Raw genomic sequence first — 22,719 nt, 5'->3', positions numbered from 1 at the left:
CCAATGGGCTTCACATCTCCGTTGCTCTGCCATTTCTGATTTTCACCTCCCAGCCGGCCTTGAACACTTGCCTCGTTCCTTTGTGACCCCCATCATGATGACTTACAACTTCATTGTAATATTTTAAAGAAATATTTTAAAGAAATATTATTGCTCTTTTCTCTTATGACAAAAGCCAAATTTGATAATGGCACAAATTTTAGAAAATAGAGATATGCAAATATAAAACAGAACCCCAATATTCCCATTACCTAGAAAAAACATCACTGGTGGCCTTTCTGTGCATTCATTTCTAGACCTTTCTACCTTATAGTTTGAAAGAATGAACCAACACAACATACCCATTTTATAGCATGTTTATTTCTATGTCATTAAATATTGCTCAACAACTTGGCTTGTAATAGCTGTGCAGTTTCAAGTGTTGGGGGCACCATCATTTATTCACTGAACCCCTTATTGTTGGACTTTTATATAGTGTTCCCCCTTAAAAATTGTTTTGTTAGTATAAACAATACTACAGAGATTATCGCTATACCTCAATCTTCGCACAAATTTGTGATTTTTTCCTTAGAATAAATTCCTAAGTGGAATTTTCAAGTCAAATAGAATGCACAGGGTTAAGGCTTTTAACAGGCATTTCCAAATTGCCCTAGAAACAGTGTGTCAGTGCACAACCCCCAGCAGCTGTGTAAGAGCACACCCTTCCCTTACCCTTGCCAACATTTGGTAATATTGTTAAATTTGCCAATTGGATAGTGAAACGGGATTTGAACATCTCTTTAATTACTGGTGTGGTTGGATATTTTTCATATGCTTCTCATTCATTTGTATATCTTTCTAGAATCATCTGCCCATGCTCTCTGTTTTTTCCATGGCTGAATTTCATAGATTCTTCCATAGACCCTAAAACTCTTTAAATCGTGACCCAGTCTCTTTACCAGGATCAATCCTTAGCAAATCTCCAAGCTTGCCATCTTCCTTTTTTGTTCCCTTAGCCTCCCCTTTCTTGGCCTTTGTCCACTCCTCAGCTCTTCATACTACCTTCTCTTTTGGTTGCACAAAAATCCAGGATTCAATTGTTAGAAGAGCTTCCTTATTAAGACTGAATTAATGTAATTCAGTAGCTCTCCAACTTTCCATTAAAACCCTCCAGGGTGGTGCTTCCTCTGAGCCAGTCTCTGCCTCATGCTTCTGGCCCCTGGTCTTTCCTGGGCTGTAGGGCGTTAGGTTTTTCTAGACCAACGGTTCCCAGGCTGGGTTTGGGAAGAAAGAATGAAAGAAAAAAAAGGGGACTTTCAAATATTCAAACTATTGCACTGGTAAACAAAAGGTTTCTTTGCTTTTCCCCTGGAAGTCTTTAATGAATAAAAATGGGGAAGATAATTATTTCTTCATACTTGCAGTTTGATAGATGAATATTGCAAAACACGATGTAGGCAATAATAGGAGGAGAGAGGGGAAGGGAATATTTTCAGGGTCTAGTCCACCCTCCTCCTGATCCCCAAGTGGGGGCAGATTGTTAGAGAGTCTTGTTCCCCTCCCCCACCCCCAAAGACCATCTCCCAAAGGCCTGAGGCAGGGTCTGGCCTATCATCTGTTGGAAGCTTCTTTCATTCCTGCTCCTCAGGGAAGGTATGTGTCCAGGCTGACCGGTTGACCCTTTGACCGAGAGGATCAGCCGAGAGTCCTGGGGGTTGGGAGGACTGGACCTTGACCAGGTTTCTAGGTGGTTCCTCTGAAGGAGAGCTCACATATCATACCTAAAGACACGGGCATGAGGGTGGTTCGCCTGCCTGTGGGTGCAGAGGGAGAGTTAGGGGGCGCTGGGACCACTGCCCTGAACAGTACCTGGCATTCCTCCTTGGAGAAGACTTTTTCCTCCCAGGCTCCTCTTTAAACCTGCTTCTTGGGGAGCTCCCCAACATATTCTTAACGCCTTGGGGTGAATGGCTTTGTCAGGGCCTCCCTCTTCCCTAGAAGAGCCCTGTGAGGGAATGGAGGGCTCAGGAAAAACAGAGACAGGAGGCTCCGAAAGAAAGAGGTAGAAGTTGACCAGCCTCACTGTTTTGTGGATGGAGGAGCCTAGAACAAAGTTCATTATCTTAGTTCTCAGCTGGTTAGTACAGTCACTGCCTCTGGCACTTTTAGGAAACCAGGCAATGGCACCAGCCTTCTTTTTTTCTCTTTCAATATAATATATTTTATAATACTTTTAAAATTTATTTTTAAAAGATACATAGAATGGCCTTGCCTTTGATTTCTTTGTGTCTGTTCTTCAGGCCTTGGGGATTTGTTGCTGGGGCCTGGGAAGGCAGGCTCTTGTATCCCCTCCTGACGTTGGTGGGATGGAGGTGTTTCCAAACCCCAGTCCTTATTCCACCATCAAGATTTTTGCCTTATTCATCTGTCGTACCCATTATTTTATACTTATTCATCTTTAACCTCACTTTTAAAACCTTACTAAACCTAGAAGTTTATTTTAAAAGAAACTTTGTATCCCTATTATAAATAAAATTATTTGCTACAAATATAAGCTATACCCTAGTACATATTAAAATAAATATGCAACATTATATTAAAATGACCCTTAGGTACCCCAGCTAGCAACCTGCACCCCATCAGTGGTACATCAACTGCGCTCTGGGAAATACTCCCAGTCCCTGATGTGAGAGGTTGGGAAGTGGGGGCTGGGAGGGAGGGCAGGAGGGCTGGCCATGATATATGAGCCCTTCTCTCTGAGTCCCCATTTCAGTTCATTCTTATGACACACCTAGATGGGAGGGTGGACAGGCAGGTGTTAATTATAGACAGAAAAGCTGAGGCCCAGCAAGGTGGTGATACGTCCAAGGGCAAATAGTCAGTCAAAGTTGGAGCTGGGACTAGATAGCAGTTCTCCTGAGTCCAACGTGCTTTCCATCCACCCAGGTGGTCCAGCTTTTCTTCATGTCTTTTGGACAACTTGTCTGCAATTTCTGGTAGATGTTAGGGGCTGAGAGCAATTCCTCGTTAATTTTACAGTGTCCCTCTTCTTGAACATCTCTCTCAAACACCCTGGGGTGTGGCCAAGAATGAAATATGACTCTCTTGGCTCAATTAGGTTAATGCCAGTTGATATTGAAGTTTAAACAGGAGCCAAACCATCTTTGGTCTTATGGAAATGATTTATACTAAGATCACAGGGGATGAACAACTGAATATCCACCTCTGACCGCCTCTCCGTGTGCAGGAGAACGCAGCTTGGTGGGTGGGAGATGAGAGGCTTGGGAGAGGTGGCTGCCATCTTTGCCTGCCACCCTGACCCACGCGCTGCTTCTTGGCAGTTGGTGGGACTAAGTGAATCCTTTCAGCCAACCTCACATCTTCCTTCCTTATCAGGTTGCTCCACTTCTTCTCAATACCTCTAAGGAGCCTCATCTTTAGCTCCCCCAGCTGACAGTAACAGAAGTGATGAACTAAACCCCAGAGGTGTCCATGATCGATAAGCTTAAAGTCTGCCTCCTTCTACCACTTCCTGGGGCACACAAGTCCTCTAGAAGGCCACAAACCCAAACAAATGAATTCTTACCAGTGGGATTTCAAGCACTGGGTTGAGTGGTTATGTGGCTTTTATGGGATCAGTTTGGTAGCCCTCAGTTTACACTTCAGATTCATGGCATTTACACTGAGATGCTGCAAAACGCCCCCAATGTCTAGCCTAGACATCTGGATAGTTCTGTTTGTCATCTGTTTGGGGAGGGCAAGGCCAAGGGCAAGTAGCCTGGCACTTAAGAGATCAGAGCCTGAAAATCATAAGGGACCGTGGAGGTTGGCTGAGCCAACTTCCTACTGAAATCTGACTCCTTCCTAAGCTTGTCCACCCTTGTCTGAGCCAAGCTTCCTTGAGTGGTAGACAGTTGCCAGCATCCCCGCTCAGTCTTTCCACTGCTAAGCAGCACCGGCTGTCTGAAAACTCTTCCTTAAATTAAACTCCTTGCTGTCTCCCATGGCTGCTTCTTGTCTGTTCCAGTCCATTCCGGGCCTCCCCTGACACAGCTCAGCCCATGTCTACATGTCAGTACTTCAGCTGCCTGAGTACAGCCTTCTCTTCCTCAGGGACATGTCCCCAGCTCCTTGGTCTCTCCTTTCGTGGCACATCTCCTGCCTGCCCTCTCCTCTGGCCTTCTGCTCGTGTAGGCTCTGCTTTGTCCTTGCCCTTCATGACCAGGTTAGAGTCCTCTGTCCCCGGTGGAGGCTGAGCAAGACAGAGTGCAGGGATCTCCTTGACTTAACCATCTGCTTCTTTTTTTAATTTTTTTTACTTTTTATTTTTTTATTTATTTAATTCCCCTCCCCTCCCCCGGTTGTCTGTTTTCTGTGTCTTTTTGCTGTGTCTTGTTTCTCTGTCCGCTTCTGTTGTCATCAGCGGCACGGGAAGTGTGGGCGGCGCCATTCCTCGGCAGGCTGCTCCCTCCTTCGCGCTGGGCGGCTCTCCTTATGGGTGCACTCCTTGCGCGTGGGGCTCCCCTACGCGGGGGACACCCTGTGTGGCGCGGCACTCCTTGCACGCATCAGCGCTGCGCATGGGCCAGCTCCACACGGGTCAAGGAGGCCCGGGGCTTGAACCGCGGACCTCCCATGTGGTAGACGGACGCCCTAACCACTGGGCCAAAGTCCGTTTCCCCATCTGCTTCTTTTAATGCATATTAAAATTTTAAAATAGTAGACTTATTTTTTAGAGCAGTTTTAGATATACAGAATAACTGTGAAGAAAATACAGTATAATTGTGAAAAATTCCCATATACCTCCTGCCCCCAAGTTTCCCCTATTATTAACAGCTTGCCTTAGTGTGCTTCATTGGTTACAGTTGAGGAACCAATATTGTTACATTATTATTAGCTGAAGTCCGCCGTTTACAGTAGGGCTCATTCTTGGCACTGTACAGTTCTTTCGGTTTGGGCAGATGTCTCCACCATTATGGTATCATACAGAACAGTTCCACTGCCCTAAAAATGCCTTGGGCTCCCCCTCCTCACCCCTCCCCTCATTGCCATAAATTGTGTTAACTGTTACAATGTACCATCTTGACCTTGCAGTCAAGGGCTCCTGCTCACTGGCAGCAAAGATGAAAATATCCTGTCCACCTAAGTCCTCAATTCTTGCCCAGGGCTCCAATTCCGCTGACACCTGACTCATCTCCATGTGCACCAGCAGCAGAGGGTGTCCTGGTCTTGGCCGGCTCTCTCCTCCTCTCCATGCGACGGTCTGGGTGGATATTAAACGTCCTGGCTGAGCATCTCAGGCCTACGTGCAGCCTGAGTAGGGAGCCAGTAGCCATCCTCATGCTCTTCTCCCTCTTGGAGTGGGTGTCGGGGGTCCTGGCACCCTTAAGGACCTGTGAAAGGTTGGCAGACATTTCTTCAGTGTATCTGTATCCACTATCCCTGGGAAAACCGTCTTGGCTATCAACTCACTCCAGGAGCGCAGTGCATTTCTCTTTCTACCATCTGCCTCTTGGCATCTCTTCCATTGCCGCGGATGCCTGGCCCCCTTCCTCGAGCGCTTCTTTCATCCTCTCTGGAACGATCCACCTCTTGATAATCCAGAACCCAGAGGGCTGCCCCTGGCCCTAAGCTAAGCATAGACTCCAGGTCTTAGAGCGAAGCATCATGCTTGGTAGCTGCCATCAGGGAGGCCCTCCTGAGCTCCCCTTATATGCTGAGTCTGAACTTCACGACATGCCCCTGCCCTCAAGGTGCCCCCCATCCAGCGGAGGACACAGATTTCCATAATCCAGGCCACCAACAAGGGCACGTAGTGCGTGGTGGTTCAGTGTGCCAGGTCTCCAGCCAAGGAGTCTAAGGTTCAAATCCCAACTCTATCACTTATTAGCTCTGAGACCTTGAACAAGATAATTAAATTCCGTAGTCTTAATATCTTTATGTATACACACTTTACAATTAATATCTTATTTAAAATTTGTAGCACCCCTTGGAGGTAGAGACTATTATCCCCATTTGCATGTGCAATGAGGGTCGAGACGCACATGCACGGACGACCTCTGCCCTCCTCCTGTTTCTTGGTCTGGTGCTAGCAGCTCCCAATGCTCAACCTGCTAGTTCGGATTGTATGTCTGGCAGATGGTGGCTCTGAAAGCTGCTCTCTCCAGCACTCATGAACCACGTGGAGGTTTCAAGGGACCCACAGGAAGTGGAACTGGGGCCTGAGGGAAAGTGAGACACCCTTTCCCAATCTGCTCCCAGACTGCGGAGTGGAAGCCAGAGCACTGACTGCCGTGTCTGGGGTTTGGGTCCCATCCCAGGGAGCCCAGCAAGGACCCCCAGGGGCCTGCCTGGTTGCTGCCTGGTGGGTTCTCCTTGCGCCTAGAGCATTTGAGTAGTGAGATAGAAAACTGTGGACTTCCCTTAAAACATATGCCGGTGTCAGAGTAAACGTTGGGGCCGGCATCTTCTCCCCTTACCTGCTCTCTTCCCTCTTCCACTTTCATTTTCTTCATTCTGCCCAAACCCTGTTGGATTTAAAGCCTCAGCCCCTCTAGAAAGCATCCACCTTGAGTCTCCACTCCTCCCTCCGAACTTTGGGAGAAGTCAGTCTTCACATGCATTGTGGAGTGTGGCTCTCAGTGGGGCGCCCCGTCCCACCCCCCCGCTGCATTTAGGGATGTGCGAGGAACCTCACAGGCAGGGAGGGGACCTTTGCAACCTATTCCTTGAGATTCAGACTCAGCTGAGGCTGCTGGGGGTGGTCTGTAGCCGTCAGGGGTTCTGAGATGGAGAAATGGCCAAGAAACACTGTGTCTTGGGGACTACTATTTGGCTTCTTTGGGCTCTAACCACTTAACACCTGTCTGTCTGGTCTCTCCAAGCAAGTTCAGGATATTCTGAGGGCAGGGCTGGGGCCTCCTCTGCCACGTGGTGATGGCTCTTCTACTCACACCTGCTGCCTTGGCCCTGGGGACTTAGGGGCCTGGGTAGACACTGGGAAGAAACGAGGTGTGCATGTGTGTATTGTGTGTGTGTGTGTGTAGGTAGGAGGTCATGTGTAGACACATCCATTACAAAGATCAGCAGCAGAGTTCAGCGGATAAAGCTGTACCGAGGGACAGACAACCACGTCTGGGCTTGCTGCTCCGTAATTGTGTGACCCTGGGCAAGCTCCTCTCTGGGCCTCCGTTTCCTCCTCTTACCATGAGAAGGCTGGCATGGACGTCCTCGAGGTTCCTCGGAGCGCTGCTTTCTCTAGTAGTGTGCTGGCTAAGCGCCTCCTTATCTCTCCTGCTGGTGTCTCCTACCAACTGATTTCACAAGGTCGAACGTGACCTTGTCACTTTTGGGGTGACAATCGCAGGGCACAGCACCTACGTGCAGTTGAGAATCACACTGCAGAGTTTCTCAGGCAGAGAAAGCCTGGTTACCCAGTCCTCTCCTGCCCCAGGAAAGCTCGGCGCCCAGCCGCGAGGCTGAGAGGCGGGGTGGGGCAGTATTGCAGGGTCAAGGCCATAACGTGATCTCTACGGGTAGATTCTGTCTGACCCAGTATTGGGCTAAGGAGTTGTCCCCTGGTTGGGAGGTTTGGGCAAGATCAGTTTAAGGCAGACCCTGCCTGGCCTTCTCCAGGTCAATGTGATGTCATTTCCTGCCTCGCCCAGTAATTGGCCCAGTACACCCTTCCTCTCCCCCATCCCTCCAGCCTGCAAACCCTCCTACCTTGGAGGTATTGAGATTATCACGTGGCTTAAATTAGCACTGAGCACACGACCACATCGCTTTGGGAAAGCTCTGCCAACTTGGCAATGAGGCAGGTCTCTGATGCCAAGAGCTGTGTTCCAGCTGGCCGGGGGCTGTTCACACCCTGGGGCTGTCAAACCCAGGCACAACAGCTCATAAGTGTGGGAGGCTCAAGCCCCCTCCACGGCGGATCGGGGCCTCCCCTTCAGAAGGACCCACTCTTGGGCTAGGACCTGTCCCAGAGGATCCCTTAGGGACAAGATTTCTTCGGGCCTTTTCATCTTCTTTGGTGGCTTCTTTAAAAATAAAAAAAAAAAATTAATTTTATATATATATATATATATATATATATATATATATATATATAAAAAGAATAAATACAGCTGCAACTGGCTTTGTCTTATGCTTCAAAGAGCCCGAGGGGCTGGTTGTTGGAGGGGAGATTGCCCACGGGAGGAGGCAGCAGCTCGGGCTGGCGGGCTGGGAGCACCGAGGGGGTGGGAAGAGCAGATGACGCGCACATCCAGACTCCCAGTCTGGAGCAAATGGTTGGCTTTTTTTTTTTTTGATGCAAAAGGGGCGGCCAGTGCTGGGGGCCGGGATGGGATTGCGTCTGCCCTCCTCCCGGAGTGGCTTGGTCCTCAGCACAATCGCTGTTTCCTCTCCTGGCGATTTTATCATGTAACGGGTTATAATTTCGTGGCAGCCCACGCTCTGCTCCACCGTGCTTATCTCATGGCTCCAGCTGGGCGCCCGGTCTTGGCAGTACCATGCCGGGCATAGCGCCCGGGGTGCATCTGAGGAAAGGACGGGAGGAGAAAGGGATGTGATTAACATACATATTCGGGACATAGGCAAATTGCACTGACCTGCAGTGGATTGTGGGCCTGCCAGAGGACTGCAAGATGCAAAGTGGAAGCAGCCTGGCTAGTCGAGGCAGAAAACCCCATCACGAGGGCTCTGCCAAGTAACCCAGCAGCCCCAATTTATTCCCAGATTCTATCGGGTGATTCAATAGAGACATTAAGACACTTATTTTAAAGTATAGTTCTCAGGATCAGAAAGTACATGGGACTATAAGTCCTGAGTGCTAGTTCTGGCTTTGTCACCCAATAGCAACGAGACCTGGGGCAGGTCCTAGTTCCTTTACCATCTTTGGTTTCTTCCCTGTGAAATGGTGGACTAGATGGCCTCGATGGCCTCCTGGGGTCCTTGCAGCATTAGTTAGGGTGACTCCCTTAACTGCCACAGGGAAAAGGGGTGTGGGGCTTGCCCTTCTCTCAGAGAGACAGGCTTTTGGTGCCCTCACTTCCCCTGGGGATGCTTCCTCCCCCAGGTCCCCCATCTGCTGCACAGTGCCCTCCCCTGCCATGGGCTCAGTCTCTGGACTCACTCTTTGCCATGCTACCGACATATAAGCATGAGCAGATTTGTTAAGCTCTGTGCCCCCATCTCCTCTGGAAAGGGGGGATGGCATTAATGCCCACTTCAAAGGGCATTTGACCAACTGAGGAACTGAACATAGCGTTAGCACAGGGAAGTGGATGTGGCTCAAGCAATTGAGCTACCACCTACCAGATGGGAGGTCCTGGGTTCGGTTTCCAGTGCCTTCTAGAGAAGACAAGCAAGACGGGCAACTGGTGTGATGGGCTGGTGCAATGAGCTGATGCAAGATGATACAACAAGAGACACAAAGAGGAAACACAATGAGAAAGACAGCAAGGCAGGAATTGGGGAGGCTCAAGTGATTGAGCGCCTCTCTCCCACATGGGAGGTCTCAAGTTCGGTTCCCTGAGCCTCCTAAAGAGAAGACAAGCAGACACAGAGAGCACACAGCGAATGGACACAGAGAGCAGACAGCAAGTGCAAACAATGGGGTGGAGGGAAGGAATAAAGAAATAAAATAAAATCTTTAAAAAAAAAAGGAGTTAGCACAATGCTGGGCATGGAGTGAGTGCTTGGTACACACAGCAAGTGGTTTTGTTGTTGCAGGGGCTAAGTTCCCAAAGTTTCCTCTCCCCCCCCGCTACCCAATCCAGGCTTGTTCTGACTCTGGGATACACAGACTCAAGATTCTGGCCTGTCAGACTTGGAGCTCCCTCGGTGCCAGGACCCCCTCGAGGATCCAGGCAGGCTCACCCCGACACCGACACCGGGGAGCTCTGACCTCGACTGCAGTTGCAGCCTGCAGTGAGTGCCTCCCCTCTTCCCTCACCCTGACCTTTTCCCTTAGCCCGGCTTCAAACTGCCCAGGGCTCTCCGAGCTCAGTCTGCTGGGGTGCTGCTTGGAACCCTGTGGTGGTGGTTCCGGACCCCAAGCTCGCGGCGGGAGGGTTTTAGGGCCAGCCCTGCAGTATTCTCCTCCTGTGAACTTAACCACGGCAGCTCCCCGCCCACCCCATCTGCTCCCACCCAGCACTGCAGAAAATCATCTCCGGAAAGAGTGGGAAGAAGAGAACTGCTCTAAATGAGGCCCGAGTGGAGTTTCAGAACAAAAAGGACCTTATTCTACCTTCCTCCATTTCATAAATGAGAAAACTGATGTCCACTGGTGGTTAAGCAACTTTCCCCCGGGGACGAGTTGTAACTGGGGCAGAGCTAGGGCGCCGTCTAACGATGCCGGCTTGTGCCCCTCCAGGGTCCGTGGCCTTTCCTGCTCTCAGCACGTTTGTACAGTCATGCTGGAGCATTTATTGGGAATCTTTTACATGCCAGACCAAACGTGAGGGCCACTCTCTTCTAGTTTAGAGTCTAGAGGCGTGAGGATCAGGAGAGCAAATAATCACAGTGCAAAGAGATAGCGTTCCCAGTGGGGCATGGGCCGGGTCCACGCGAGTGCGGAGGAAGGGGGAATCAAGAGGGCTTCACAGAGGAGGTGGTGCTCAAGAGAGACATCATGGATGAGGAGGAACTTGCTAGGCTTTCAGGCGGAAGGAGGACATTTGGGGAAATGGGGGTCTGTGACAGCACAATGTCTCATTCACGTGGCTGGGATCGCACCTTCAACGCATGCTTTGCTGGGGCCACCCACCAGCCTCTCTCCTTCAACCCACCAGCCAGAATCTTTGGGGAATGCATTGGAATGTACATTTGCCCCATATGTGGTGATTTCGATTTAAAAATAGCTGTTCAAAATAACCTTTGCTTTTTCTGTTTGTGGAAATAACACTTACTCAGTGCTGCAGTTTTTTTCTTTAAACTTTTTATTTTGAAATAATTTCAAACTTACAGGCCAGCTGCAAAAATAGCACAAACCAGACAGAGAACCCAACATACACTCAGCCCCTGCCTGCAGAAACCCAGACCCACCAATTTTAACATTTAGCCACATTTGCTGTATTATTCTATCTATCCATTTATCTTTTCATCTATTGATCTTTCTATCTGTCTATTTATCTATTTTCTGAACATTTGAGAGTAGGTTATATACATTATACTTTTGAAAACTATGTTTCTATGTACATTTCCTAAGAACAAGGATATTCACTTATGTAACCATCTTAACTGCAATTATCAAGTTCAAGAAATTTAACATTAATATAAAGCTTATAGTCTATACTCCAATTTTCATATGTCCCAGTAATGTCCTTTTGAGCCTGTTCTCCTCCATTATTAGATCCTGTCCAGTATCATTTATTGCATTTGATTGTTTTTGTCTCTTTAGTTCCTCTTTATTTTTTAATTGTGGAAACATATATACAACATAAACTTTCCCATCTCAACCATTTCCAAGCATCCTCTTCAGGAGAATTAATCACATTCATGATGTTGCGACACCATCACCATCATCCATTACTAGAACTTTCCCATCTGCCCAAACAGAAACCCCACACCCATTATGCATTAACTCCCCATTCCCTCGGTCCTTGCCCCTGGTAACCTGTAATCTACTTTTAGTTGGCATAATCTCTGATATTTTCTTTGTGGTTACCATGGGGTTTGAATTTAACATCCTGAATCTAAAATAATCTTATTTGGCTTGATATCAATTAATTTTAACAGCCTGCACAAACCATGTTTCTATACCTCTTTGTCCTTCCACTTTTATGTAGATCTTACTACAAATTGTATATTTATGCATTACAAGTCCAAAATCATTGATTTATCATTACCTTTTATGCGTTTGCCTATAAGATCCTGTAGGAAGTAAAAAAGTAGAGTTACAAACCCAAAATAAAATACTATTGGCATTTATATTTACCCTTGTCACCATCACTGGAGAGCTTCGTTTCTTCCTGCGGCTTCATTATCCTTTCCTTTCAACCTGCAGAAATCTCTGTCGCATTTCTTGTAGAACCATACTAATGGTGACAGACTCCTCAGCTTTTGTTTATCTGGGAATGTTTTAATCTCTTCCTCATTTTTGAAGGACAGTTTTGCCAGAAATAGAATTCTTGGTTGGCATTTTTTTTTCTCTGTCAGCACTTTAAATATATCATCTACTGCCTTCTTGCCTCCATGGTTTCTGACGAGAAATTGGCATTTAATCATTTTATTTTATTTCATTTTATTTTTTAAAAGATGCTAAGATGACATAAATGTTACATAAAAAATGTAGGGGATTCCCATATGCCCCACTCCCTACCCCTCCCACACTTTCTCACATTAACAATATCCTTCGTTAGAATCATTAGAATTGATGAACACATATTGGAGCATTGCTACTGTGGATTATAGTTTACATTATAGTTTAAACTTGCTCCCACACAATTTTGTAAGTTATGACAAGATAGATGATGGCCTCTATCTGTCATTGCAATGTCATTCAGGACAATTCCAGTGTCCTGAAAATACCCGTATTATACCTGTTTTCCCCCTTCCTCCCCTCAGAACCTCTGGTGACCACTGCCTCCACAATGGTAAAAGTTCTCCCATTGCTAGAATATCAATAAGTCTATAGTAGAATAACTGTAAGTCTACTCTAGTCCATTGTTCATTCCCCAATCCTGAAGATTCAGGGATGGTGATGCCCACTCCACCTCTAATTGAGAGGGAGCTTAGATGTCATGGGGCAGATGGAAGGGACTATCTTACCTGCAGTTGTAGACTCTCTCTGTTCCTTGGGATGGTCCATCATTTCCCTGTTAGGTGTCCTGGGTGAGTCCAATGAACTTGAGAGTAGGTGTTGCAAATCTGTTGAGATTGAGGGCCTGACTGACACATGGAAGCCCAAAGATTTAAGTCTCTTAAATCAGAGTATCAACTCTAGTCTGAACTACAGGTTCAAATAGAAGGGGCAAAAGAGCATGTGTAGGGAAACCACAACTGAGTCCAACTCTATCATATTGGGGAGTATAAATTCCAAAGTAGGGACCACTGGCAGAGTGCCAAACTTCTGAACTGTCTTTTCTGCCTGTAGTGTCTGGGTGTCTCCAGATCCCTCAGAAACTCTGCCATTTGAGACCACTATTTGAGGCAATATTTACTTTGGCAGTCAATGAGATCCTGCAGAAATTTGCATAGGCGTAACCTCTGGAATGACCTCCTGATTCATTTTGAAGTCTCTTAATCATGTAAACTCATTTATCTTTACACTTTCTCCCTTTTGGCCAAGGTATTTTTCCAGTTGCATTTCTAGTCGGTACTTGGTAGTAATCCCTTGGTGCCAGGGAGTCTCATCCCTGGGAGTCATGTCCTATGCCAGCAGGAAGGTAGTACATTTATATGCTGCATTTGGCTTAGAGAAAGGCCACATTTGAGCAACAAGGAGGCTCTCAGGAGGTAGGCACTTAATCTTATTGAGGCTCTGTTGTATGTGACACATTGCTTCTTTCTTGTGGCTTTCAGAATTCTCTATCTTTGGCATTTGACAATTTTATTAAACTGTCGCAGCATGGGTCTATTTGATTTTATCCTATTTGGAGTTTGTTGAGTGTCTTAGATGTGTGTATTTGGGTTTTTTGTTAAATTTGGGATATTATTTCTTCAGATATTATTTCTTCAAATATCATCTTCGCCCCTTTCTCCCTTTCTTCTCCTTCTGGGACTCCCATAATATGTATATTGGTATGCTTGATGGTGTCCCACAGGTTGGTCAGGCTCTGTTCACTTTTCTTTCTTTTTTTCTTCTTCTGTTCCTCAGACAGAATCATTTCAATTGTCTTACCTTCAGGCTCACTGATTCTTGATTCTGTCAGCTCCAATTTGCTGTTACACCCCTATAGAAAATTTTTCATTTCTATTACTTGGTCTTCAGTTCTGTTTGGTTCCTTTTCATAATCTATCTCTTTATCAATATTCTCTTTGGGTTCATCTATTGTTTTCCTGGTTCTTTGTCCATGATTTCTTTTAGCTCTTTGAACATGTTAGGACCATTTTTTCTAAGCCTTTGTCTGGTGTGTCCCAGGGTGGTTCACCTTACTGATTGTTTCTAATGCTTTAATCTCCTCCTTTGCATTCCTGTTTCTTTGTATGTTTTGCAACCTTTAGATGAAAGGTTGCATAACATACAACATTTTGATATTGTAATGTGTCATAGTCAGAATTTAGACTCAGAGACTGCTGTTCCTTAAGTTTTTATCCAGCTAGTGTTATGACAGAGCTTTCCTTGAATGCTGGGAGTTAACAAATAAAAAAAGGAAAAAAATAAAAAGAAGAGGGGAAAGAAAGAAAACAACTTTCCCAATCTTTGCAGATTGATCTGTGTGAGTGTTCTCTGTCAGAGTTTATTCATATAATGAGTTTAGAGAATCTTTAGGAGATTTAGGAGAAGAACATGCACCTTGTTCTGGGTAAGTGCATGCAGCCCTAGGAATTCCCTGTTCACATGAATCTGAATTTCCCCTCTTCCCAGGAAACTATTTCCTCATGATCCCAGGCCCTGCACTCTATGTCCTATAGATAGCAAACCTTTGCCCCAGCAGCTGTGATCTGACTCTTCTCCTAAAGCAAATTTTATGAGAGCTGTGTGAGCTGCCTCTACATACAGGGCAACTTCTAGGATGGTAAGCCCAAAATGAGTGTTCTGGTTCACTCTTTAAGCTGTCACCAAATTTGCCAAGAAATACATACTCCCAATGTTTGCATGAGGGTTGCTTTGCTCCCTCTGGAACTGGGACCATGGGCTGGTTCCTGCTAAGCCCATGGGGGGATGGATGAGGGGCCAACCAGGGCACCAGGAGGAGGGTTTCCTACCATTTTAAGTTGGCTTTTTTTTTTTTTTGATACTGTGCTTGCCCTGTCGCTGCAATCCTTTGCTTTCTGGAGCTTTGCAAAAGATGGTTTTGTCAATTCTTGCTGATTTTCAAAGCTTCTGTGGAGGGATAGAGTCTTGAGTGGCTCATTCTACCATCTTTTTTTTTTTTTTTTAAAGATTTATTTTTATTTATTTAATTCCCCTCCCCTCCCCCGGTTGTCTGTTTTTTCTGTGTCTTTTTGCTGCGTCTTGTTTCTTGTTTCTTTGTCTGCTTCTGTTGTCGGCAGCGGCATGGGAAGTGTGGGCGGCGCCATTCCTGGGCAGGCTGCTCCCTCCTTCGCGCTGGGCGGCTCTCCTTATGGGTGCACTCCTTGCGCCTGGGGCTCCCCTACGCGGGGGACACCCTGTGTGGCACGGCACTCCTTGCGCGCATCAGCACTGCGCATGGCCAGCTCCACACGGGTCAAGGAGGCCCGGGGCTTGAACCGCGGGCCTCCCATGTGGTAGACGGACGCCCTAACCACTGGGCCAAAGTCCGTTTCCCTCACTCTACCATCTTGAGTGCTACATTTTGTACACACAAAAATTTGAATTTATGGTACAGGCATTTCCTTGGCCCTAATCCAATTTTGGGCATCTGTTGCAGCCACTGAGAGTTTTCCTCTGGAACCTTTCCCTCAAGTTCCAGGTACAGGCTAGAGTGAACCAAGTGAGAGTCGGAAGAGGGGCTCTCATCTGCTTGAAGCTGCCTATCCACCCAGTAACCCTGTCTGTTTTCTCTCCTGGTCAGTTCTCAAGCTTATCTCCAGCCTCATAGCCACTCTGACCAGCTCGGGGTTTCTAGTGCCGAAGCTGGCTTGAGGGTATAGGAGTTTCTATTGCATGTATGGATTGTCTTTACAGTGTGTCTGACGGACTGATAGAAGTTCTCAACAACTTCCCTCAGGCTACAGAGGATGTGAAAATTGGAATTACTCAAGTATTTGCTTCAGGAGGCTTTTATCTTTAATTTCTGATTACAAGAGAAATATATGACTGTTGTAGAAAAAAATTCCATGGAACTACGCTACACAAACATTGAATCCTAAATTAAGCCATGGACTATAGGTAATAGTACAATTATAAAAATGCGGTTTCATCAATTGTAACAAAAGTTCCATGCAATGCAAGGTGTTAGTAACAGGGTGGTAGATGGGAATCCTGTATTTGTATGCATGATTGTTCTACAAACCCACAACTTCTCTAATAAAGAAGAAAAGTTTCAAAAGTACAATAAGCAAAAAGAAGCAAGTCTTCCATAATACCATCATCCAAAGATAATAGTTAATTTTTACTGGGTTCTCACTTAATGTCAGGCAACATTCTAAACTATTTCCCCCTCCTCTATCTCCCTATCTCTACCTCTACCTCTGTCTCTCTCTATCTCTTTCTTGGTCAATATCACTGTCTCTATCTGTGTAACTATATCAATATCTATCTTCATCATCTATTATCTATCTAGCTATCTCTAGCTAATCATCAGTCATCTATCTATCTACTCATTTAATTTTCACAACTCCATGAGGGAGATACTGTTCTTAATCCCCACTTCACAGATGTGGGACACTGGGGCACAGAGATACTAGATAATTTACTTATAAATGGTCAAGCCAGGATTAAATTCCAAGCCTTGAACTTAATCACTGTGTAGAATTGTTGTGGAGACATCACCATTATCATTTTGATGAATATCTTTATTTTTTACACATAAATGTATCAAACATCACATACTTATAAAAATGGTATTGTATTATATTTACTTTTGTAACCATATTTTTTCACTTAGTACTATACTATAGCATTGAATAATCTTCTAACCCATTATTTTAAATGACTGCAGAGCAGTTCATGAAAGGATATATCATAATTCATGCCAAAATGCCCTATTTTAGATACTTTTAGGTTGCAGCCATTTGTTTCTGCTGTTTACAATGTTGTGATAGATATCCCTAGAGCTAATTATGAACATAACTATTTCCTGAATATAAACTAACTGTTATGCACAGGAATTGAATTTGTGGGTCAAAAGGCTTGCAAAATGTTAAGGCTTTTGGGCACATATTACCCACTGCTCTCCAGAAAGTTTGTATCGAGTGCCAGTTCCTCTAGCAGCAGATGAGAAGTGCTGGTTTTCACTGCCCTTGCTAAACCTTCCTGCCCAATGCGAAGATAAACTGTCACAGCAGAGCAGATTCTGGACTGGAAACAGAAGATATAGAGCCAGGGTGACTAGAAGACACAAGGTGGACGTTGAGGGTCTTGGAGAGCAGCAGGAATGGGGGATGGAGGGAGATGATTGACCGGGGGAGCAAGGTGCAACACCGGGGGCTAGCAGTGAACTGCATGAGTGGGGTGAGCAAGACCAGCTGAAAGGAATGAGAGGCTATCTACTCCATTCTAAGGCTCAACACCTGATAACATCAGGCTTCTATTGAACAGTAGCTTAGGAAAATAAACCAGCTGTACATTTATTTGGCAGTGATGGAAGAGGTAGAAGTGGTTTTTTTGTGTGCGTGATTATTGTCCATGAGCAACTATTTTAATGTCTAATTGATGCTTTGATGTCATTGCATAATGAGTCTCCTAACCTAAGTCAGATCCATGGCCTATGTTTGGCACATGTTAAGGGCCAAAAAGTGATGCAGACATTGGGAGTTTTGGAGATCAACCCTATGAGCTTGGGAGGTGGGGTATTTTGGCAAGAAGCTGGGCTTGGGATGGGGGCAGGGTCAGATAAGAGAGAGACTTCTTTTTCAGATCCCTTAAGTACAAACCTAGGCTTCACCCTTTCTGAGTGAACTTGGTCAAGTTCTTAACCACTTGCTCCTACTGCCTTGTTAGTAAAATGATGACAATGAGAGCAATAGGCCCTTCATTGTGAAGACTGAGGTAGTAGATGTGATTGGCCTAAAGTAGGTCCTCGGTAAACGTGAGGCGTTCCAATTATTATTATTATTTTTAGGAGGTACTGAAGATTGAACCCAGGACCTTGAACATGGGATGAAGGTGCTCAGCCAATTGAGCTACATCCACTTGCCCCCAATATTATTTTGATAAGCGGGTGAGGGCATTGTAGGGAAGGCAGAGAAGTTCAAGACCTATTTGTGAGACAAGAGAGACCAAAAGAGCTGGAAAGTTTGAGGAAGGCAGTTATGGAAGAAGAGCGAAGAAGGATGGCCTGGGGTCCAATGGCCTGTATCCTGAGTGGCCTACATGTGTGTCCCAGGAGCTAGGAGCATATTCTGGAAACCACCAGGAGCCATGGAAGACCCTGGAGCCAGGAGATGAAGGGGGCGTGCATTGGATATACTGGAGGTGGGAGAGACAAGTGCAAAGAACACAAGAGCATTCCAAGAGCCTGGATGAGAGATGATGGGCCTCTGGGCCTGAGGGAAGGAAAGGAAGATGTTTAGGGACAGTTTGGAGGGAGGGAGAACTCCGGAGTCCATCGGCCTTTGCATTCATTGGTCAGCGGCCGCCACCCATCTCCGTGTAGCTCCCCGCACCCCCTGCAGGCTGGAATAATCGGGGGCCTTCCCTGGCTGGGAGAGAACATTCCTCTCGTCACCCACCCCCAGGGCAGCCCTGCCGAATCTCTTTCCCTCACCATATTCATCTCCTCCTACGCAACGCCTGTGACATCTCATGTGCGCACCTCGGCTCCTAGCAAGCGGAAGTGAGAGGTGTCGGGGTGTGAACACAGGGGCTCCAGTGGGAGGTGGGTAAAATCAAGCTAATCACTCTCCTTCCCATGCCCCCTCCTTCCCCCTGGCATGCCAAGATAAATAAAGCCGCGTTCCAATTAAACAGGCTTTGAGAATGGGTGAAAGCAAGAGAAAAACTCCGTCCACCGTTCATTCATGAGCCTCTGCTTCCTAAAAAAGCCTGGACCACGTGTGCTTCCCTGAGGCTCGAACCACTCTGCGCCCTCCTCGGCTAGGGAGACAGAGGCTTAGTGTCGGGGCATATGCTTGACTTCTGTCGTCAGGAGCATGATGAGCAACTCAGCCAGGCGGCACCAGGGTTTGGGGGCCCCGGTGGCTGTGCCTCCCCCCACGGCCCAGGCGGGCTTTCTGGAGATGCGTTCTCTCGCTGCTGTGTGCTGACTGTTCCAGACAGAGCGCAGGGGAGGCTGTGGGGGCGGTTGGCTCGCCAGGCTGGGAAGGAGCTCGGGCCATCAGGGCCTGCCGTTCCCAGAAGCCCACGCAGGCTGCTTCCGGCCGGCCTGCAGGGGCAGATTTCCTGTTTGGAGGGAGCAGCCTTGCGCCTCTGCCATGGGGGTCTGCAGAGGGCAAAGAGGCAAGGCTGGGCTTGTATATCAGCTGGGCAGGGCGGGAAGGGCACCGGCAAGCTTCCGCTAAGGCCCTGAGGCCGGCAATCTGTCTTTAGGCTACAAGTAACTCTGCCCACACAGGACCTCAGCTCTATTCCATCTGGTTTTGGGAGTCACTCTGTCATTAGCTTAATTGCTGGCATATAGCCCTCAATGCTTTTTGTTCAGGTCAACACCCAAATTAAATTAGTTTGGCCTCTCTTAGCTCACGCTGACCTTCAGCTGAAAGAGGCTATTGCCTAAACGGTAGGCTTGCTGGGTTCGGACGTATACACTGCACAAGTGCAGCCATTTAAGAAAGCACCTTTCACATCATAGACATTGTAGATTTGAATATTTATTATGACAATTATCCAACAGATGGCAGTAAAGTGTCTTGAGGAAGGGATTTTTCTTTTCTAATTTGCACAAGGCACTGTATGGGCTACCGGTAGCCCGTAAACCCATTACGGGATGGTGCTGCCATCTGGCCCATTCTTTGGGAGCCCCAGGCCAGGCCTCTTCCCCATTGGACTTGAGCGAGTGCTAGGCCCTGCCCAGCCAAACGACCCTGCGGGCTGCAGAGAGCTGGCCCTGCCTGCCCACGCTGGCTGCAGTCTGTATAACTTGTCATCTCCCCACCTCAGCCGAGAAAGAGAAAGAGGCCCTGATCTTCAGAGCCTCGAGCTGCTTCACAAGCATTTGGGATGTGCTGCTACGTGCCACCAGCCTTGACCGCTCCTGCGCCAGGCAGCCGGGCTGCCCTTCCGGGCCACAGAGAGCAGGCTGCCCCCAGTTCCCTGTCTAGAGACACACAGCCCAGGGTCTGAGAGCACAAACCAGCAGAGGGTTGGGAGTGGCAAACACAGCCTGTGCTTTTGTATGAGGGGCTAAGGGAGAGAGCTAAGGGTGATTTTTACATTTTTAAGTGGTTGGAAAACAAATCGAAAGAAGAATAATATCATAACCTATGAAAATTATATGAAATTCCAATGTCAGTATCCATTAATAAAGTTTTATTGGAACACAGACACACTCATTTATAGAAGTCTTGTCTCTGGCTGCTTTTTGTGCTACAAAAGCGGGGTCGAATAGTTGTGACAGAGACCAAATGTCCCTCAAAGCCTAAAATATTTACTATCTGGCGCTTTAGAGGAAAAGTTTGCTGACTTCTGACATAGGGCGTGGGAGGCCATGGGGTATTCTGGAAAGGGGCCTGGATTTGGAGACAAGAGACTTGGCTTTCAGTCTCTCTTGAATCACTTAGGAGCCCCTCTGCACCTCAGTTTCCTCATCTGTAAATGAGAATGTCAACAGTATCTCCCCTGCATTTATCATGTGGCCATTATCTGCACCAAATGACATGAAGGGTGTGTAAGTGCTTTGGGAACTGCAGATGCCTGGAGGAATTTGTATTATTATCTGTCCTAGAAGGTTGGTCAACCATGTCATTTTCATAGATGAGAGGCGACATTTTCCCCCACATGGTTCCAGCCTTACTCAATCCTCTTTCAACCCTTTCTTCTCCTTCTCCTTCTCCCCCTCTGGCGTTTGGGGCAGGGTTTTGTACTGGCCCTTCACCTTGCGCTCTGACCAGCTTCTTATTGCCAGGAAGGCAGCCCCATTCCATTTGTGGGCACTTTGCCCCCTCACTGATCACCAGTTCTAAGGGGTGACTTCAATATGTAAGAACCTGCGTGTGACCAGAACTGCAGGTTCACACTCATTGAAATTCTGAGCACAGGAAGTTGTGTGTGTGTGTCCCCTATGACCGTTTGGGAGGAAGTTTTGATACACTGTGCTGACAGTTTGGCAACAGCAAGAGAATGAGGCCCTGCTTATATTCAGCCTGGCTTTTCCATCAATGCATGAACTTACTCACAATTTTAGGCCCTAGGCCTTGTTTTGGAAAATGGGAAATCAGAAAGTTAGGGTTGTGCTTGGTGAGGGGATGTGGAAGAAGAGAAGGTAGAAAAGTGATAGAATAACCCTCATCAACATTCTATGGGCCCTATTTTAAAGAGCACTTTTGTGAGGTGTACCTGCCTGTCGCTGCTGTTGCATTTTGGCCTCCTCCTCCATGTAGTGGGAGCTCAGCCTCCACACAGAATCCTGCTCTCCACTCAGTCAACCACATGGGAGTGCAGTGCGCCCCCTCTCCCAAATGATTCAGAGGCCGAAAAACAGTCCACCCTGGTGGAATCAGGCTTTACCCTGTACCTGGTGCCCTGACTCCCTGGGCTTGAGCCCTTGTCCAGTTTAGCTAGAAAGGCCTGGAGGCTCCTTCCCATCCCAGCTCTGGCCTCTTTATCCTTGGCCCTAGGCTTGTCTCCAAGAGCGGATATCCAAAATTGCCCCCCTTTGGCACTGCTTCTCTGGACTCTCCCAGGACATGGATGTTGTAACTTCCCAAAGCCCTGCCCAGGGTCCTCCTCCTGGACCTCTTTGTGCCTGCCCTACCTTCTGGGCTACTGCCTCCACCTTCTAGCTTCCCCCTACAGTCTGCAGGTCTGCAGGCTTCTTCTGGTGAAGCGCCACGGAATCGCAGATTTAAAAGGGATCTTCGTAGCTGCACGTTCTCTCACTGATGGCATTTTCTCTACAGCATCCCTGGCAGATGGCTTTCTGCCAGTGTGCTTGGCAGATAGAGCTCTTGTTGAAAGAAGGAGTGAATGAATGAAACTCTGCTTAAAGGTCTCTCGGGAGGAGGAAGTCACTGGCTTCAAGGGCAGTCGAATCCTTTGTTGGCTAGCCCTAGCTTTTCCTTTGGTGAGCTGAAAGCTGCCTCTCTGTATTTCATTCCCCTGGTTCTGTCTCTACCTTCTGGGATGATTTGGAATGTCTGCTCGTCCTTCCACAAATGTTCCACAGCCCCTGTCACCCGTTCCTCCTGCTCCACTGCACCCAGTTCCTTCTGGGGTCCTGTCACCCCTTCTGACCGCTGCTCGGGAGCTACCTTCAGAGGCGCTCCCCCAGCCCTGCCCTCACACCGGCTTCACCAGCCAAGGGGTCCTGGCCCTCTTGCCACTCTGAAGAGGGGCCTTGCCTCTGTGTGACGTGGGCCCCGGACTGCACCTGGGAAAAGACAGGGGCCAAAATAAGTGGTTTTGAGAGGCCCTGGCAGCTGGGAGCAAAGAGCCAACTCCTGGGACAGACGGTGACCAGGAGCTGGCTTGTCAGGACATGGCCGAAGTCTTCCTGGTCCTTTATAACCACCTGGCTGAGAATCTGGGACTGGAGCCTGGAAATCCACTTTTAAAAATGAGCTCCCCAGTAACCTGAATTTGGCTTAAATTTTGAGCCTCAGACCTTGGGGTTCCCAGACCCTGGTGCCATCTCCTGACTCGGGGTCTCCATCGGGAAGTGAGTGGGCGTGGGTTTCTGACCATGACAGCTCCCATAGGAGCCTTCAAACTCGGTCAAGGATTGGAGGGTCCCGTCCCCCCCACCCCAGTGGGTTCACTAAGTGAGGACTGAGCAGAGAGGTGACAAGGAGGCGTCATTCCCT

General features: G+C 47.5%; 1 protein-coding gene across 1 annotated transcript in view; it reads left to right on the top strand.

Annotated features, from left to right (window-relative positions):
- LOXHD1 (lipoxygenase homology PLAT domains 1) overlaps positions 1 to 22,719 on the top strand; it is a 190,250-nt gene that overhangs the window by 15,375 nt on the left and 152,156 nt on the right. The gene's annotated exons all lie outside the window — the stretch shown is intronic.

This window comes from Dasypus novemcinctus, chromosome 16, assembly GCF_030445035.2.
Source record: "Dasypus novemcinctus isolate mDasNov1 chromosome 16, mDasNov1.1.hap2, whole genome shotgun sequence".
Lineage (NCBI taxonomy): Eukaryota > Metazoa > Chordata > Mammalia > Cingulata > Dasypodidae > Dasypus > Dasypus novemcinctus.
The sequence above is the reverse complement of the archived record's forward strand: the minus strand, read 5'-3'. Positions and strand labels throughout refer to the sequence as shown.